The sequence below is a fragment of the Lutra lutra genome, chromosome 2 (genome assembly GCF_902655055.1).
Source record: "Lutra lutra chromosome 2, mLutLut1.2, whole genome shotgun sequence".
In the NCBI taxonomy this organism is placed as follows: Eukaryota; Metazoa; Chordata; class Mammalia; order Carnivora; family Mustelidae; genus Lutra; species Lutra lutra.
In genome coordinates, this window is record NC_062279.1 from 184,607,279 (window position 1) to 184,627,962 (window position 20,684).

At 39.3% G+C, this 20,684-nt stretch overlaps 1 protein-coding gene across 8 annotated transcripts in view; it reads right to left on the reverse strand.

The window, feature by feature from the left end:
* Positions 1–20,684, reverse strand: part of LNX1 (ligand of numb-protein X 1) — a 176,571-nt gene that overhangs the window by 127,062 nt on the left and 28,825 nt on the right. For 2 of the 8 annotated variants that reach the window (XM_047719283.1, XM_047719284.1), the window contains one exon: positions 870–1,069. The exons of 4 other annotated variants lie outside the window; for them this stretch is intronic. The gene's annotated coding sequence lies outside the window, so the exon portion shown is untranslated. Of the gene's footprint in view, positions 1–869; positions 1,070–12,764; positions 12,783–13,506; positions 13,823–20,684 lie in introns of those variants that run through there. 2 more of the 8 variants (XM_047719288.1, XM_047719286.1) reach the window with 2 other exon arrangements.

Consider the following 20,684-nt stretch of genomic DNA (forward strand, 5'->3'; position numbering starts at 1 on the left):
CCGGGTGCCCACACAGCCTTATCCAGGCCCTTAGCTATGTAGAGGGCCCCCGAGAACAGGATCCTAACCTGCTTCTAGAATCTAAGTGTGTCACTCCAGAGAATCTGTGGCCTTTTACAGCTTTACAATCTTCACATTGTAGGGGTGGGTTCTCTGAGAAGGTAGAAAGACTAATTACTTCTCATATGTGGTCTCAGAGTTTCATGACCACAGTCAGAACTGCTGGCACCTTGGGAAGAATCTGAAAAAGACCTATTCTCTGCAGGTGACAGAAATATCTGTAGATATTTGTATCTGTAGGATTGAAATTCCTTTAAGGTGGAGTCAGTCTACTTCTGTAAGCCATTTTTAAAGATCCCCACCTCAAACTTCATAAAGTTTTTAAGCCTCTGGTGTAATTTAATTCCATTTTTTGTGCCGTCAGTCCTCAGTGGAGAACAAATTACCATTTCCTCACGACAACCCTCCAATATATTTGCTGTCTTTTCTGCTGTCTTATAGAGTCCAGGCCCAAGAGACTGACCTCTTCAAACTTTTTCCTGAGGGAGTTGAAAATTCATAAAAACTAGTAACATAAAGACTTACATACACACACACACACACACACACACACACACACAAAATGTCCCAGTGAGATGGAGTGGAAAAGCAAAATCAAGAGGGGAGTCATCTTGCTGGCCTTGTCAGGTGTGATAAACACAGAGGAAGACAACTTTCTGGGTGGGGATATGTTTTCCTTCCTAATGAACTTCCACTTCTGTCCAGGAAAGAGCAGGTCCTCAAAAAGGGGGATCATTGCCAAGAAGCCTGTCCTTTAGTTCTCCTAAGTCAAAGAATATAAGAAAGAGAATATCATGAACACCACTCACCACTCATGAGGAGATGGCCTCTTGGTCAGATTCTGACTAATAGAGTCTCAGCAAAGGAAAGTTCATTTGACTTTTCTCGAATCATGAGCAGGTGAAGATGCTCCTTTTCAACTTGGATGATGAACCTGGCTGGGTGCCTTTTCAGGCCTTTCTTAGAGCTGATTTCCATGGTTCCCTGTCACTCCCCCATGACAAGGCGCCTGCAGTAAACAAGGGTAGACTTCTTGGTGGTCATGAAGCCATAATGAGGTGGAGCAGTGGACCTGGGCTTTGTTGATGAGGTGGGAAGTCTTCCCCATGTCCAGTTCTGGGAACTCTGCCCCAGGAGCTGCCATCTCCTCCCAAAGTCAGCTGTAAAGCTGTACTTCCAGTCTGAAGTTCAGATAATCACAGAATAATGAATACTTTAACCTACTGTCCTTTGACAATTATGGGACTGTGGGGTTGCTATGGTCATGGACCTTTCTTGGAGTCCCCCATTACAGAGTAGCTCAACTAACCTTGAGTTGGAAATGTTGACTTCAGCTGTAGCTGAGGGGCCACAGTATAGGTAAGAGAGCAGGAACTCATTCCCCCTAGGATGTGAGAATGTCTGAGAAGAGGTCTGCATTTCACATTCAAATCCATTCAGCCCAGTTCACTGAGAATTTATGGAGAGTTAAGAGCCGAGAGCTGTGTTATTAACAAATCTGGGTAATAGAGGCCCTAGATGTCCAAGTTCCTTGTTTGTACTGTCTTAATTTGAGGCTTTGTCAATATCAGTGCCAGCCATCACCTCAGGGTGGCCAGGCTGGTTCTTCTGGTTCAGGTTGTCCCCCTGAAGTGGTGTGGTCCATTTGGCAAGAGGAGAGGCCACCCTTCCTGTCCAATCCCACTTTCTCTGAGTTGCCCCAGGAGGTGGACTGGAAGTGCAGCTTTGACTTGTCCTGTCACAGGCATACTCACACCCCCAGGTTAGATGACTCTCACTAAGCTGTCTCTCCAGGGTGGACAGTCCTTCTAGGTGACTTGACTGCACCTGGATCAACACTGTTGATGTTCCATCTGCCCATTAAACTTGCAGCTCTGACTACAGTGTGAGTGTGGCAGCAAGCCAGGTGTACCGTGAGAGGCTCATTCTTCAATGTCATGTAGCTGCAAAATTTTGGCAGAGGGATAGCCGTGGTGCTAGGATGTACCTTCCTCATCTCTGCCCCTAGGGCCTGCTGCATGCACCAACTGATTTGAACTTGAAGTTGAAAGAAGCTCTGTGATGTTTCTGGTCTACCTTAACTCATTTCAATGTAGCAAGGTACCTTCTCCAGGATAAAGGAACCATGAACCACACACTAGGAGTCGCTGACGAGTCAGTCCCAAAAGTCAGTCATCTCAAAGCCAAACTCTTTAAACAGATTGCCATTCTTTCTCCCCGTACCCCATCTCCTCTCCCACAAATCTCCCCATTCTATAGAATCTGTACACTACCTACCCTCTTTACCCTTGCTTAAATGGCTAGCTTCTGTTAGTACCATCTTCCTCCCCTGAAAATGATCACATGAGATTTCATAGTAAAGCAAAAGTGGATCCTCTTCAGGAAGTCCTAAGATTCTGGTAGTTGATGGAAAGAGGGACAGAATGAAAAATAAAAATCAGGTTCTGCCAAAGTACATGCCAAAAGTAATGGAAATGAAATTAACTTCGGAAGTGATCCAGGGATAAATCCAAATGTAACAAGTAAGTTCTGCTGTCTGTGATTCTGATACAGCCATTAGGGAGTTTGTCTGGATCCTGAGAGAAACAGATGCCAAGATATGATGAAACATGCAAAGACTTTATTAGGTATAACACCTATGTGGGTGACAATGAGATGGGAGCTGGAGAAAGGTTGGGAGAGCACATGAAGAAGTATAATGATGTCTTTGTTGAATGAATGCATGATGAACAAGGTTCAGTTCGGAAAGGGAAAGAGAAAAGAAACATTTGGTTACAAAATGATGTGAATTTCCAAAGTTGCTATTAGGTTATAGGTAAGCGAGATACTCAGCTGGTGTCCACCATGCGGTTGTACCAGGTATTTACTCCTGACACCTTGTCTGACTGCTCTGGTCTATTATTGGTTGATGCCTGTGATGAACTGATTTTTAATATTTTGAAAATGATCTCTAGTTAATTGGGCTATCATACTGCCTAGAATATTTGGCAATGGTTTCACAAATGGAAAATTTATTTCTGATGGCCTTTTCACTGCAACATAGGGCTGTCATACATATTAACAATTCACATAGATGATGGTGGTTGAGAAACAAAGGGAACTGCCGAAACTCATTTGTAGTTCTCTGAATTTGTTGGAGGGTGGTTTATCAGATTTATGGTATGACCATTCAGAGTTGTCAATGAGCTGCTAGTTCTTATTCTGTTCTTCCTGGGAAGGAATGGATATTACTCTTTTCTCATTGGCCCACTAAAAATCTACTAGAAACTACAGCTGGTGCACTCCTTATTTACTCTTTTATCATAAGCACAATATCCCTTCCTTAAATAGGAAAATATTTGAAGAAAAAATGAACTGAGGCCATGAAAAGTGACTGGTCATTTAAGTTTTTACACTCACAAAATGCTGAACTAGTGAGGGAAAACTAGTGAAATTTCTAGACTTATAAGCCTGGTAGACAAGAGGCAGAACTAGCAGAGCCCATGCCAATATGGGAGTGTGGAGGCGGGAAGAAGCAAGAGAAAGTGACCCAAGAGTTCACAGAGATTGGTGAGGACTGAATTCTCACAGGCAGTGGTATCGGGGTTCAGGCCAAGTTTAACTAGATCTCCAAAGAACATCTGATATCTGGGATACACTTAGACTAGCTGGATTTGTTTGTTTTTTTTTGTAACCAAAAGTGAATTATGACTATCAGTCCAAAGACTGAGACAGAGTAACTTGTTTTTCATATAATGAAATAAAGAGTAAATTCCCCTAGACTAAGGATATGTATTCGTGTCTTGGATGGGGCTGAACTTTTTGGGTAGGGAGGGGGCTCTATGGTCAGCAGGGTCTCTGCTTGAGATTTTCTCTTTCCATCTCCCTTTGCCCCTCCCCCTGGTCTCTTTCTGTCTCTCTCTAAGAAATAAATAAATAACTCTTTAAAATAAAAATAAAAATTAACTCCCCTTCTAGATTAATAAGGTGGCAGTTTTCCAACATAGGGTACAAACTCTCTCTCAGTGTTCTAGTCATTGCTTCTATTCTCCTTTGTGGTAATGACACCACCCTCCCACTAGCACCACTCCCTCCTTACTAGCACTGAGTACTGCACTATCTCTGTGTCACCTTTGGAATGGCCCCTTTAGGAAGCTGGGTTTTGTTTTTTTTAAAAAGATTTTTATTTATTTATTTGAGAGACAGAGATCACAAGCAGGCAGAGAGGCAGGCAGTGGCGGGGCGGGAGGGGAGAAGCAGGCTCCCCGCTGAGTGGAGAGCCCGATGCAGGGCTTGATCCCAGGACCCTGAGATCATGACCTGAGCAGAAGGCAAAGGCTTAACCCACTGAGCCACCCAGGTGCCTCAGGAAGCTGTTTTTGATGACCTGATACAACCATGACATCTGTTTCCTTCCCAAACTGTCACAGTGATCCAAAGTTACACACAACCCTCTTCCTTCTTCTGTACCCAGGGCCTGCAGGAAAGAATGGCTAAAATTCCTTCCCTCTTCTTGTGGCAGGTAAAGACAGAAATGAGGTTAGGCTAGAGACCAGAAAACACAAGAAATTCAGACTGGAGATATCCTGCCTTTAAGAATTTTCAAACTTTTGAAAATTAGGAAAAAGAAAAAGTTAAAAAAAAATCAAATCCATAATAAGCAAATTAGAGAGAAGAAATAGAATGAAGTATGTACACTAACATTCTAAATGAAGAACAAGGCATTTCCTTCCCATTTCTTCAAAACTGTGCATACTCAGCCAAGTTACCAATGATGTCCCTATTGTCTGATCCATGATGATTCTCAGTCCTAATCTACTACTTTCCCCTTTTACCCTACTCCAGCCACACTGGCTTCCTTGCTTTCCCTTGTACAGACCAAGCATACCTCTCTATCTTACAACTTGGTATTGGCTATTCTTTCTGCCTAGAATATTCTTCCTCCAGATGTCCATGTGGCCAGACCCTTCCCTCCTTTAGTTTTTACTTAAATATCACCTTCTCAACAAGACCTATCAGGATGACTCTATTTATAGTTACAAACCTCTCTGTTGCATTCCCAATCCTATATACTGTGCTCTTTTATTTTATTCCATGGCATTTAGGACTTCCGAAGTGCTTTGTTAATTGCTTATTTATTGTGCATATGGTTTATTGTCTTTCTGCTCCCATAGACTTCCTTGAGGGCAGGGATCTTTGTTTTATACACCAATGTCTAGAAAAGAGTCTAGGCCATAGTAAGGTGCTCAGTAAATATTTGCTGAATAAGTAAATAGCAAAGGCTTTCAAACACAAAATTCAACTAAATTCTATCAATGTGATGAAATAAGGGCAGGAAAAGAGGCAACTGCAGAGATGAAAAGGTCAGATATAGTATATTAACATCAGCAAAAATGGTATTGAAATTTAAAATCATTAAGCAAGGCAAAAAAAAAAAAAAAAGAAAGACATTTTATAAGGAGGATATCACAGTCCTAAGCTAGTTTGCACCAAATACCAAATTATGCATCAAATATCAGACATCTAACTATGTAAAACAAACACTGTTAGAAATAGAACAACAACTTGATTTTGAAAAAATACAATTCTCGTGGGTATCTTTGGGATGTCATCACCAGAATGACTTTGGAATTGTGGCCACAAAATCAGACCAAAAGAGATATGCAAAATTAATGAGAGGTAATTTAACGATCTAGTAAGATTTGTTGGCAGAATATTAAAATAATTGAGAATAGAACCAAATAACAAAAAAGGTGAGTTGACCTTAAACAAGTGTTAAAACAACTTCTCCCTCCTCTCAACCCTTGGAACATTTGCATGACTCATCAGAGTGTTAAGGGAGAATCCAGGAAACCTGGACTATAAAATCACTGCAAGACTTGGGAGTTCCCATTAACCTAATGAAGTGGAAACTGAAAAGAGTTAAGGACTATGCCCAGAAATCGATTAGCATAACTCCTCTCATATTCTAGTGCTAGAAGGAGTCACAAGGCCCACGCAAATTTAAAGGGATGGAAAAATAGTTTCTAACTCTTGATGGAAAGTAGTGAGCTTACAGTGAAAGCATATGGGATGGGAATTGTGGTATGGTAGCTATTTTCAACAGATAGTTTGCATAACTAAGAAGAAACTTTAATATATTACCTTTATACTACATATAATATACGTGATTTATTTATTTATTTATTTATTTATTTTTGAAGATTTTATTTACTTACTTAGAGATCATAAGAGAGGGAAGGTGGGGGGGGGGAAGCAGGCTCCCTGCTGAGCAGAGAGCCCGATGTGGGGCTCGATCCCAGGACCCCAGAATCATGACCTGAGCCAAAGGCAGAGGCTTAACCCACTGAGCCAGCCAGGTGCCCCAATATATGTGATATATTTAATATATTACCTTTATAGCACATAACTTATGGTGCAGGTTTATGGTACAGGAAATTTAATAAATTAAGTTATAAAAGTGCCATAAGAAGAAACTGCATTTTTTGCTAGATTTATGCATAAATAATATTTGTCAATTAATCTTAAAATTTCAGTAAATGGATTTCTCTTAAAATGTTAAATCTGGGAAAAGCATCACTCACACCCTAAGAAAAAGCAAAAGCAGAGTAATCTCACAGTTATAACTTTTCTGGGGTCCATTAAAGGGCTGAGGTTGTAGGGCAACCAACTAGCCTGAAATCCAAGAAAAAATAGACACCTCCAAGGAGAAATATGAGTACTAGTTAATGTGAAGCAGAGTATGAAAGTAAGGCAGATTTTTCCATAAAAGCAGGTAAGAAACCTCCTGCTAAAATTTGTAAAGAATTTCTAAAGTCAAGTTTGGACTATCATGAAAGCATAGAAATCCTGGGAGCAGCAGATAAAAGGAGAATTCACATTCAATCACAGAATCACAGCAGGTGCTCATGAGAAAGATTTGGGCAGGGTGGAAGATGAGAGAAAGCCTTCCTAATGGTTCAGATCTGTGGAGGGAACATGAGAAAGACAGCAGACTTCTCAACAGAAACTATGAAAGCCAAAGGGTATGGAGGAACACCTTTCAAATACTGAAAAGGAAATACTGTAAACCCAAATTTCTATACTCAATGAAATTCCTTTCAAATGAAGGGAAATTAGACTTTTTCAGATAATCAATGATTGAAAACATTCATTACCAATAGACAGGAACCATGAGAACTCTTAAAGAAATTTCTTTAGGGAGAAGGAATATGAGACAGAAACTTGGATTTACATGTTTAAAAAAAAAAGGCACTGGAAATGGCAAAAATAAATGGACTGTGGAAGTTAACAAATTTAACACAATTTTGGGAGTACACATGTCAAATCCAATCTGGTTTCACAGGCTATTTTATCTTGCCCAAATTACCCTGAAGAAAATTTAGCATTCTAAAGTTTAATCAGAATGATTATTTATATGTCATGTGGGAGAAAAGGCAACTTAGTTAAGGAAGAATGAGATTGGAACCAAGTTTATAAAAGGGCAAAATTTTTTATTTAAGTGTGTTCAAGTGTAAAACAAAAAAGTAGTGAGGATAAGAAAAATCAAAAAAGATACAATTTGAAAGTATATAGTTAGGGGCACCTGGGTGGCACAGTTGGTTAAATGTTTAAACTTTGGTTTTGGCTCATGTCATGATCATAAGGACCTGGGATCAAGCCCTGCATTAGGCTCTAGGCTCAGTGCTGAGTCTACTTCAGATTATCTCTCCCTCTGCCAATGCACCACCCCCAGCTCTCTTGCTCTCTCTCAAATAAATAAGTAAATAAATAAAATCTTTAAAAGTTAAAAAAAATTTTTTTAAAGAATATATACAGCACGTATTGCATGGAGCACTGGGTGTGGTGCATAAACAATGAATTCTGGAACACTGAAAAGAAATTTAAAAAATAAAAATTTTAAAAAAATTTTTAAAATACAGTTTTAAAAAGTTAAGGAAGTATTTTAAAACTTATCACTTTAATAATTTAAAATTTAATTAAAAAGAAAATAGCACCAGAATACTGTTTTAACTCACAAGCCATCCTCAAAAACACCAAAAAGTTTATATTAACTTGATATCTCTTTGGACTGTATTGGACAATTCTGCAGAAAGAAAGCAGTAAGGATATAGATGAATTGATTATTTTTATTTCTATAACAAGTAACATAGCATTTGCTATGTGCTAATTTCTATTCTAATACTTTACAAATATTAAATAATGTAATCCTCATAAGAACTCTATGAAATAGACACCATTATCATTCATATCTTACAGATGTGCTCACAGTCATATGGTAAAGTGAAGATTAGAAAGTAGACATATATTCTCTAAAGTCTTGGCTTTCTCTAAATTCTATGCCATGCTGTCTCCCAACACTATCTTAGGGCAAAACCCTACATTCCTGAAACAGAAAATTTTTGTATGTCTATGAAACATTTATAAACACTTAAACCTGGCTACCAAGAAAACTTCAGCAAATTCAAAGAGTAAAAATGTTATAGGTTGTGTGGTCTGATCCTAATTTACTAACTAAGACAAGAAATATTTAAAAATGACCAAAAACTTGACTGCTTGGAAATTAAGAAACACTTAGATGACAATTGGCTTAAAGAAATCAAAGAGAAATCACTGACAATCTTGAAAGCTACAAAAAAAGGGAACTTTATTGTATACTCTAAGGCTCTAGAAGATCATATAAAAATTTTTTAGTCAAAATGTTGTCCTTGTGAAAGAATGAAGAGATAAAGAAACTAAAGCCACATTCTAAGAAATTATCAAAAAACCAAGTGATTAATAAAGTTAAAATCTTAAATTAATGAAGTAGAAAGAAAAAAGTAAATATGTAAATAAATTCAAAATCGTGTTATATTAAAAATGTATACATTTACTAAATAAGCTTGGTTTTTTAAAAAGAAGAAAGAGCAAAATTATAAAAGTTTGGGAAATTTTATGGCAGCAAATTTTAAAACTGGAATAAACATTGGAAAAGAAAAGGAAAAAGTATCTTTTTTTTTTTACAGATGACATGACTGTAAACCTAGGAAACCCAAAGGAATCTAGTAAAAAAATCTCCCAGAATTAAGAAGAGAATTTGGTAAAGTAGATGGATCCAAAACTACAAACAAAACAAAACATCAGTAGCTTTTCTTTATTCTGGCAATAAGAATAGGATTGGAAGAAATCCATTTAAAACAGTGAAAAAGAAACCCTTGTGAAATATTTAGTAATAGATATGCCAAAAAAAGGAAATAAACAACAAAGTCATACTAAAATATGTAAAAGGAGAAATGAAGAAATGGAAAGATGTACCAAATTCTTGGATGAGAAGACTCAATGCCATAAAAATTAATGGGGTATTTTTTGTGTTTGTTTTGGGTAATTGGGTAAACTGATTCTAAAGTTTCTAGAGAAAAATAAATACCAAAGACAAAACAAGTAATTTTGGAAAAATAGAGATGGGACAGGGGACTTCAGTTAATTAAAACCTCTATGAAGCCATTATGCTCAAACCAGAAATTTATTGGATCCTAATTTTATGGCACATCCAAGGATATGGTACAAAAATGCAAATGAAAAATATAAAGATAAATCAAAACTCTTGCAAGAAAATCTAGTAGATTATGCATACTATAACGAGCAGGAAAACTTTTCTGATGAAAACTGAGAAGTCAAAAGCTATAAGAGAAAAGACAGACGTATTTAACTATAATAATTAAAATTTTTAAGGCAAAAGTATAAAATATCATTGACTGTAACAGATTTGCAGAAATATATATATATAATGCAGATAACATATTTAATTTTTATAATACACAAAGATTAGAATTTGACAAGTAAAACAAGAACAAACCAATAGGAAAACAGGTAAAGAATATGAATGAGTAATACTCAGAAAGGCAAATCCAAATGCCAAGAAACATGCAAATAGCCTCTAATTCATCACGAGGGAAGGGACTGCAAAGTAAACTAAAATGAGAAGTCAGATTGTCTAAAATTTAAAAGATCTGTAACACTTATCACTGGCAGGGATATAGGAAAGGGAGTCTTTCATGCAGTGTGAATGGAATGAGAAATCATATAGCCAGGGCACTCGGGTGGCTCAGTCAGTTCAGAGCCGTACTCCTGATTTTAGCTTAGGTTGTGATCTTGGGGCTGTGGGATCAAGGCCTGCATTGGGCTCTGTGCTGGGCATGGAGCCTGCTTGAGATTCTATCTCTCCCTCTCTCTCTGCCCCTCTGCCCACCCCCTTTGAAAAAATTAATTAAAGAGATAATATAGCCTCTTGGGGAAGCAGTATGGTGATCTGTATTAAAATTTACAATACATATACTCTTCAGGCCAGCCGTCCTTTTCCTAAGAACCTCTCAAGGAGAAATGAAGTCACTGGGACAGAAAGGTTCATATAAAGGTATTTTTTGGAGGGTGAGGAGTTTTCTTTTTTTTTTTTCTTCAAATTATTTGTAAAAGCTACAATGTGTTTCTAGGAATAGGGGAATGATAAAATAAACTGGAGTAGCCATATGATGGAACCATGGAGACATTAAGCAGAACAATTCAGAGCTGTTCTGGTTGACAGGAAGAACTTCAGAAGGTGTTGTTGACTGAGTAAAGCACAATGCAGGGGGAAAATGTGTGCTATGTGTACTGTGGCTCTAGATTTGTGAAATAAACAATGATCAGATAGCACGTGTATGTGTGTGTGTCCATGGGTATATTATTATATAGCCATTGGTAAAAATAGGAAAGATACATATTAGACTATTACTATGGTTTATCTGGGTAGGCGGGTGGGTTGGGAATTGGTATGTGTGGAAGAGAAAAGGAGGTGTCAAGCCAATAAGCAGAAAACTAAAAGACCACCCACACATGACCACACACTTGTACCAATGTGTGAACTGAATCACACACGTGTATTTGTGAAAATGTTACATGTGTGCTGTTCAGACACAAAGAACTCACCTGGCCCATTTGAGGGCATATTTGCCTCGCAGATAACTTCTTCCTATCCAGGAAAATCTGCTATTCCACTAATATTCCTGCACCAACACATTCTCCAGGCAAGTTTCTGATTCTGGGATTTCCATATTTAATTCTAAGATTTCCCCTACTATCATGTAATATTTTGTCTCAGAAGTAGCACTCAGAACGTCTCCAACAATCTTCTAGAAATGGATATCCTTTGGTGTTTCTACCTCTATTCTTTCTTGCCCATATTTCCTTTCTTGACTGCCGGGTTAACCTTTCTAGGTAAAGGGCATCACACGATTCTGGGCAGAAGGCGAAGGGTTCCACCACAGGTACCTGGGAAAATGGCCAATCCTTCAGGTCATACATCTTAGAATTATAGACTTGTCTAAATTGTGAACTTCCTCAGGATCCAATATGAAGTAAAACACAGAAGCCAACAACTAACTTGAGATAGCTTCATTCAGCCCATGCTGTTTACTGCTCATGAGTCCCTCATCTCCTTGTGTTTATAAAATGTTTGCTAGTTTTACATTCCACCCTCACATCTGTCTGCCTCTTTGAGCCTCCTTGTGGTAGAGCAATTTCCTTCACTTCAAAGGATGCCCCAGGTGCAGGGAGGACTCTAGGGTTGTGGCCCCACCTCAGAATCTGGCTCCTTTTCTCTACTAAAACATGTTCTCTCTTCATCTTATCCCAAGTTGACTTTGGGAGCCATTCCTAAATTCATTCATCTGTTTTGGACTCTGAGAGTGAGACAGAAATGAAGTTCTCCTTTTTCCTCAAATCACTGACCCAGTTTTGTCATGATACTTCAAACTGATAAACTGCAGGGAGAAACAGGAGGTCAACATGCAACTACACAGAAATGGCCACAATTTAAAGAGTGGTAAATGAGTTGTGGTAAGATTACTATGATGATGGCCTCCGATGAATTATGAAGAAATTTAAAAATCATTGTTTTAATCTATTATTATTATTATTATTTTAAATTCAGCAGTAGTTAACTGATGCTGTGCAATGTGATATACTTCTCCCAACATGAAGTTGGGGCCATTTCTCCACCCGCTGTGAACTTGCCTGTGCTGGCCCCAGACTCTGTGGGAGTCCCAGAGCCTAGGCATTGAGAGGCTTTGCAGCTTTCCCTCTTGCTCTCTTGGAACATTGAGATGGCCATGCCGCAATGGAGCTCAGGACAGCCTACTGGAGAAGGAGAGTTCTTGGGAAGAGAAGAGGCTCTTGTCAATAGCCGGCACCAACTCCCACACACGTAAGTGAGGCTATCTTGGCCCTTCCAGCTAAGGACAGTCTCATTAGTGATCCCAGACAAAGCCTGCAGAGGAATGGCTCAGCCAATCCCCAGGAATATGAGAAATAATAAATGGTTATTGTTTCAGTCACTGGGTTTTGAAGTGGTTCATCATCTAGCAATAGTTGATGAATATAGAAGCTTGGGCATTTTAATTCAGTATCTATCCTTTCTCTTTTCTAGCATTCTGTGTATAGTGAGGGCCCTTTTCTTTTTTTTCTGCCCTCCTAGAAATCTAGGAAAACACATTCCCTATATGGACACAAGTAATTCCTAAGTACTACACACTCGAAAAACTTCGCAAGAGACAAGATGGCAAAGACAGGCACTGGATCTTGCGTCTCCTCTTCAGGACCCTGCAGTCAGGACAGCACCATATGCTGACCAAATTAAGGGTCTCATGGGACACCTGTTGCTGCTTTCATTTCATTTGTCACAAAACAAATGGCTGGTTGGTTTGGCTTACCTGGCCAGTTCTGCAGATGTTCCTCTGTTGTCTTACTTTTCCAAATAATAGTTCTCAAAGATCCCAGCCTGGAAGTAGAGAGTATCTGTCCACTGGGTGGAAGACTGGGTACATTGGTCAAGAAGGTAGTGGTTGTAGATATATTAATCGCGGGAAGTGGGGGGTAGGCTGGAGCAGCAGCTAACATCTACTGACACCTTATCAATATGCCAGTCATTATGCCATTCACTTTCCATGAATTAACTAATTTAGTCAATTGGTTAGTTATCATCTCCATAAGGAAACTGAGGCACAAATGTGTTCATTGATCTGCCCAAGCTAACAGCTAAAATGCAGAGCCTTCACTCTTAACAAACACTCTGGCTCTAAATGTGGCTAAATGTATAGTTACAGCTAAGGAATCCTTAAGGTTTAAATGAAGGACTATTAAACACAGTCATTTATAAAAGTTACCTAACAAAAAATCACTATAAGTTATAATCTCCCAAGCTTTTAAATATCTCATGTTCTTCTCATTATTCAAGAAACAAATATTACTGAGAGCGTAATATATGTCTGTGTTTGTACATGGAAAGTTATAAAACTATGAACTAATAAAAAACATCATATAAGAATCTTGGCTCTAAAGGGACTTGTGCTAAAGAGACCAGACTTATTCAATGAAATGACCAAAGAGTAGGACAAGATTTAAAGAGAGAGATAGAAAGAGAGCACAAAGGAGTTCTGAGACTTTGCCTCTTACCAGGAAGGATCTGATTCATATTTCAAATCGTCCTCTCTCCTCGAAGCAAAACCACGGCTTTCTTTTTGGATGTCACAGCACTTAAAAGATGGTTTAATAGGGCCAGACTAACCTGTGTTAACAACTAGAATAATCTCCAAAAAAGAAAATTTACTTTGGGATTTAAGATAATCAAAACTGATTACTTCTCAAGAGGCTTAGAAACCCAAAGCTGTAAACACAGCTGGGGAAACACTTGAACGTGGGTCCATAAAAACTCCAGTGAATAATCCATCCTTCTGCCTCATGACGTGGACTCTACAGCACGCAAGTGAACCTATAGGAAAGCAGTAAATATTTTTATACAACCTTGCTGGCGAATAGAAAAAAAAATGTATAGAGATATGCCCACCCACAACTTCCATGTGTGTAATGTAAATATCTTTCTTGCTTTATGGAAGTAGGGCTGAAGGATTACATCCAGCCCAGCCACTAAATAGTAACACAGGGATATTGTATACTAAACCTATACAGACTGGATTTTTCTTCTGAAAATTTAGAGTGCCAATGGAATTATTTTTAATTGGTTGAAAAATAAGTGTCCTACTCTTTGTCATTCAACAGTCAACAACAGTATTTGCTCCAGTCTTCTCTGTGTAGAATAATTTTGACTTATCAAGACCTTTCTTCCAATGGAGGGATAAATATTTGTATATTAACAATGATTATCTCCAGCTGTGAGATTAAGAGTGTGGATTATTTATTTCTGTTTTTTGGTGTTTCTGAGATTTTTCAAAATAACATACATTGTTTTCATAATAAAAAGATATTATGATTTTTTGAAAAAAGCAATCAACCTAGTTAACTTCCTCACTGGTGGACATTCCTACCCTATTTACATAATTTGCCCTTAACTATTGCACCTACAAAATAAACCCTTGCGTTCAGTGCATTTAGAAACAATTTCCGTTCCAGGAGAATTCCTATGACCCATTTTCAGTTAAATCCAGAAATGCATGTCAAGGCTAAGAATATTTTGAGACAGAACTTGAGTCTTGGAAAAAAAGTCACTCTGAGCAGGAAAGAAATATCTTAAAAATTCCTTTTTCAGATGACTTGCTGTGTAGTTCATTAGCAAGAGACACAAAAAGTACTTTCTAAAATAATAATGACCCAGAACCTTGCTCTTTGAGATAACAAGGCTCTGTTTTTGCAGGTGGCCTTCTACTCAAAGAACAAAAACTGGAAGCACCCATTGAATTGCCCTGTTTACATGTGTTGAGTCATGCTAATGGAACAGAGCTAATCAAGCCCAGGGTACAAAGCCCTTTATGTTCACGAAGGAAAGGACCAGCCTCAGATTCACTAACTTCCAGATGCAAACACTTACATGGGCCTCTGCAAAGAAACCAACCTGCTGTGGGTGACCTCGAAGGCAGAGCTGGCGGTTAGATAGATAATATGAGCCACAGACAGAATTTAAAGTTTTCTAGTGGCCACATTTTAGAAAAAGTAAAAATAAATAGGTAAGTTCATTTTAACATTATATTTTATTTAACTATATTATATCCCAAATAGTATCACCTCAATATCAAGAATGTATCTAGGTAATGTACGTTCTTTTTTTTTTTTTTTAACTAAGTCTTCAAATTCTAGACTGTATTTTTACTTACAGCATAGCTCACTTTGGACTAACTAACCGAGTTTCAAGAGCTCAAGAGCCACATGTGCCTATTGGCTGCCCTTACACTGTGCAACTCTAAAATGAAAATGATAGTATCACCAAGTAGGATTTTAGTGTCTTAAATTTTTTTTTAAGATTTATTTATTTATTTATTTATTTGACACAGAGAGATCACAAGTAAACAGAGAGGCAGGCAGAAAGAGATGAGGAAGCAGACCCCTGCTGAGCCTGATGCAGGCCTCGATCCCAGGACCCTGAGACCATGACCTGAGCGGAAGGCAGAGGCTTAACCCACTGAGCCACCCAAGCGCCCTTAAATCTTGTTTAACATTGAGATCATTTACATACTATGAAATTTGTAGTATAAAACTTTTAAAGTGTACAATTCAGTAATGTTTAGTGTGTTCATAAGACTATATAATTGTCACTACTATCTAATTCTGGACCATGTCATCATCCCCAAAAGAAATCCCATATCTCCATCAGTCACTCTCCAATCTCTCCTTTCCCCAGCCCTGGCAACATCTAACCTGCCCCAACCCCACCACAGATCTTTTTAAGCACTGTCCCTATGGATTTGCTTATTTTGGACATTTCATATAAACGGAGTCATATAATATGTGGCCTTTGTATCAGACAACTTCCACTCAGCAAAATGTTTTCAAGTTTCAGCCATGTCGTAGCATGTATCACTCCTTCCTTCTTAGGGTTGCGTGTTATTCCATTGTGCAGATAGACACCAAGTTGGTTTAAATATTCACCAACTGATGTGCCCTTGGGTTCTTTCCACATTTGGGCTACTATGAGCAGGGCTGCTATGAACATTCATGCAAAAGTTTTTGTAAGAACACACGTTTTTGATTCTCTTAGGGATTCCGACCTGGAAGTGGGATCGCCAGGTCAGATGGTAACTCCATGTTTAACCTTTTTTAAGGAACTGCCCAACTGCTTTCTCAAGTGGCTGCACATTTTACATTCCCACGAGCAATACACAAAGTTTCCAATCTCTCCAGCATTTGCTATCGTCTTTTTGGTTATAGCCTTCCCAAGGGGTGTGCAGTGCAAAGCTTTTTAACAAACCCAGGAGTCAGCTAATGTTTTTACCAATAAAGAAAATATAAAAACTGTGGTCACAAAAATGCAACAGGGGCTGGAATGTTCCTACAGACTTAAAAGATTAGGGATTAAGTTTACATTTGCCACGTTTCCCTGTAAAGATTAACACATTGTGGCTTGGTTAAGAAGCTGTTTTCTTCTCTCTGTGCCATCAGCAAGTGAGAGAGTTCCTTTAGCAGGAACATTTAATACATATTTGCAATTCCTGAGTGTTTTCTTTCTTTTTTTACATTTTATTTAAATTCGATTAATTAATATAATATAGTGTATTATTAGTTTCAGTGATTCATCCATTGTATGTAACACCCAGTGCTCATTAAATCCACTGAGTGTTTTCTACATATTTGCTCAGTGTGAACCCTCACGTTGGCCCTAGTAGGTGGGCACCATCATCATCTTCATCACAAATGCACATTCTAGAGGCCTGGAGAGGTGAACTCATTTGCCCATGATTCTACAACCTTGAGGGCAGGCTTTTAGTCATTACCTTACTTTATCGTATTTGTTAACACCATTTGGTAGGAAGTAATCAATGATCTACCCTAAACCAGTGGTTCTCAAGGTGTGGTCCCCAGGTTGGCAGCATCTGTGTCACCTGTGAGCACGTTAGAATCATCAACTCTCTCCGTCTCCATCCCAGACTTAGTGAATCTCAAACTCTGGGAGTGGGATCCAGCAATCTGCCTCAAAAGCTGTCCAGGCGATTCTGACACATGCCTACATCTGAAAATCACTAATCTAGAGCAAACACATCATGTCACCGAAGTTCACGGAAAAACTCCTATAGGTCAGATACAGGGTAGGTGTTGGGTGCATGCAGTTTGTGGATTTAATGCTGACAAAGACGTAACTGTCCTTCCAGTGCTTCAAGCGAATTTGACAGATGGGGGAATCAGCATTACCTTACGGTGCAACAAGGCTCTAAATTAAGACATGCATGTGATGCTCCACCCAGGGATGGTGAGAAAGCTGTCTGGTGGAAATGACTTCCAAGCTTCCAGCAAACTTAGAAAGCCAACATCCATTTCAAGTTATCCAAGTATATTTGTTACTCCTGTTATTTTTTGGAAAAAATCCAAATTCGATAGCATGACCTTCAAAACACTTTATTAACCAGCTCCTGCTTATAACCCTACCTTCCTCTTCTCTCTAGCTCCTTGCTACTCAACAGGGGGCCACAGAATACATCAACATCACCGGGGAGCTCGCTAGCAATGCAGAATTTCAGAGCTCACTCCTGACCTGCAGAATCAGAATTTGCATCTTAACAAGAGCCCTAGTGGCTTGTATGCATATTAAAATTTCAGAAGCATGGGCTTCAGCTATTGTGAAGGACCTAGCAGTTCTCCCAGACTGTCAAATTGTATTCCCTCTGCCCAGAATGCCCTTCCCTCCTTGCCTTCACTGCCCCCCAGAGAAGGTGGGACCCTTTTAAGTCAGCATGCTGGCTATGGGTTGTTTAGTGCCCTATTGGTTTTCAGGACTACTTTGTTAACTTCTCAAGGACAGGGAGACTGTTTTATGTTTCTATATAATTTGCAGGAATTCAGGACCTACTTGCTGCCTTGCATATCACGAATGTTTAGTCGATGTTTGTCTGAGACAACATCGTGCGGAAGAAGGAGATGGGCCAATTACTCAGGGTAGATACCACATCACACAATTCTAGTCAGTTGGGAGGCTCGCTGGTGTTGGAGAGAATCAGACAAAGCTAGGAAAGAGGAGGTGGGGAAGTGGCCAGTGGTTAAAAAGGAAACCTAGGGGGTGCCTGGGGTGGCTCAGTGGGTTAAAGCCTCTGCCTTCGGCTCAGGTCATGATCCCAGGGTCCTGGGGTCGAGCCCCGCGTTGGGCTCTCTGCTCAGCAGGGAGCCTGCTTCCTCCTCTCTCTCTGCCTGCCTCTCTGCCTGCTTGTGATCTCTCTGTCAAATAAATAAATAAAATCTTTAAAAAAAAAAAAAAAGGAAACCTAGTTTCTACCTTTAAAAGGTTTCCATTGTGATTTTTCATTATCTTTTTCTTTCCCAGATCCCACCTCAGAAGACTGAGGCAGGGACAGGGACTGAAATGATGGGCACTGGGTTAGGAGCTGGGTGCTGAATCCATTTCTTGCTACCTTGCTTTGGATCTCATGTTTCACCTCCCTGGGCTCTGCCTCCTCATTAATAAATGAGGGAGTTGGACAAAGCCATCCCATAGGTCTCCCCCAAGCCCCACCATAGATCTTTTTAAGTACTAGAATTCTACTATTTGTGGGGATGCAGGCAAGTTTTGAAATTGGGATTTCAGTCAAACAGGGCTCTGGAGGGTAATAATGTTGTCAAAATCTCTTTTACAGGCAAGTTCCACTCAGTTACATGTTTCTCCTCTTTCCCTAGATATTTTTTAAAATGTTGTTTATGGCGTATTTAGTTTTCCACGAGAAGGCAGCTACTGAACGCAGTCTGCTTCAGAAAGAGGTAGGTATGTCGTAACCCAGGAAGAGCGGATTTTGATCACAAAAATTGGCATCTGTAATAAATCTAACCTTGTTCTGAGTGGTTAAGTTCCTTAGAAAACCCACTGACATTTCAAAGAGTGCATCGATTAGAAAATACTGACAATTTTCAAAACACTAGCCTTGCATGTTAATGTCCCGGTGTCGTCAGAGTGAACAGTAAAGCACTGTTGGTGCACACTGGGCCCCTCTCACGCACGAAGTATGTCAACCTGACCGGCCTGTGGAGACTACAGCTCTCCTTGTTTCTCCGTCATCCCCTTCCCCAGGGCCAGCAATGGGCCATTATCTCTCTGTCTGACATCTGAGGCGAGCATCTGAATGCCAGGAAGGAAGTTTTCCAAATCGATGTAAAAACAAAATCCTCTTATTACAACAGGATACAGTAAAGAAAACAAAAAAGGAAGCTCATGAGAGGGAAAAGGTTTAAGTGTAAATGAAAAAATATTCTGAGGAAAACAAGATACTATAGTCGTAGTTACTTGCATTTACTGGGGAAAATCCAGCATTGCTGGGGAGACTAGAGTAAGGCAGTGAGGCTGACACATCTGTCGCCAGGAAGATGGCTCATCGTTGTCTGTGTCACAGGGCTTGAAACTGAAGTCAGTAGCATGTTCTTTCACAATTTTGTCCCTCTTAGATGTAAAATGTTATTTTTTGGGAGGGGAGTGTTAATGAGTTTTGCCTAATTTCTGTTGCATAAGAGCTTGCCTTTTTATGACCTGCATATTAGGACAATATTGTATGGAGATATCCAGTCATCAGGAGCTTTAATCACTTATCCTAGCTAAGAGCTGGAGATTTCAAAATGGTGTGCTGATGTCATCCCCCAGGATCCGTCATCCTAGACAGAGGACACGGGGCTGTGTACTTCATATGTATGTCCAAGTCAACTAGTGTGAGTGGCTGAACCAAAATCCATGGTAACTTCATCTCAGTTACACCAGAGGACGGGAGGGGAAAGAGATTTAACCCCATATAACATGAGGAAGATGAGTCACAAACAATTCTTATACAAACCATATCTTGTTTCTCAGATATTTGTCAAGAGCATTGTAAAAAAGTGGTACGAAGAGGGTTATGGTGGAACACAATGTAATTTTAACTGAGTTCTCAGTTGTAGGACTATGGATGTGTTTTATTTTTGTTAGAGCTACTGAGAATTTATAACTACCAAGAGATTTTATATGTAGTTCTCATATAACCCTCACTAAGACAACTGATGAGGTGGGTCTGTTACTTTTGCCGCTTTATAGAAGAGGACAGTGAAGGACAGATGAGTTAAATAGCTTGCCCACGGTTGCACAGCTCCCGAGAAGCAAGGCTGGAATTTAAATCCCAGTCTACCTGCACCTGGAGCTCAAGTTCTAGGTTTTGAACTTCTTTTAGTTTCAACTACAATCTTGCATTGAAAGATCTCTATATAGGTAATTATTCCTCAAAGGAATATGGTTTTTCTGATTTCTAAGTTCCGTGTGTAACCTGGGTTCTTAACGTCATCCTTTCTGCTCACCTTGGAGAACCTGGTTCAGTTCCTCCTTTTCTTGGCTCCTCCAGGCTCTCCTTATGTTATCTCTTCTCAGTGCACACATGCTCAGCTTCCCTTATATTGGGTAATTTGTTCCTCTTTTGGACCTTTTAATGATTAACCTATTTCTCTCCTTTCCATAACAAATAGCCTCTGAGCTGTGACTACACTCCTCCTGCCACCCTCCAAGTCTGCTCAGGGTGCTTAAAATTGCTAACCACCAAGCCCAAAGGGCTTTCTTAGTTGTCCTTCACCTTGACCTTTCTGCAGCATTTAACCCTGCAGACCATCCACTTCTTTGAGATATGCATGTGCACATTAGACACAATTTATTAAATGATTGCTTAAATAAAATACTCAAACATTGTCTGAATTTC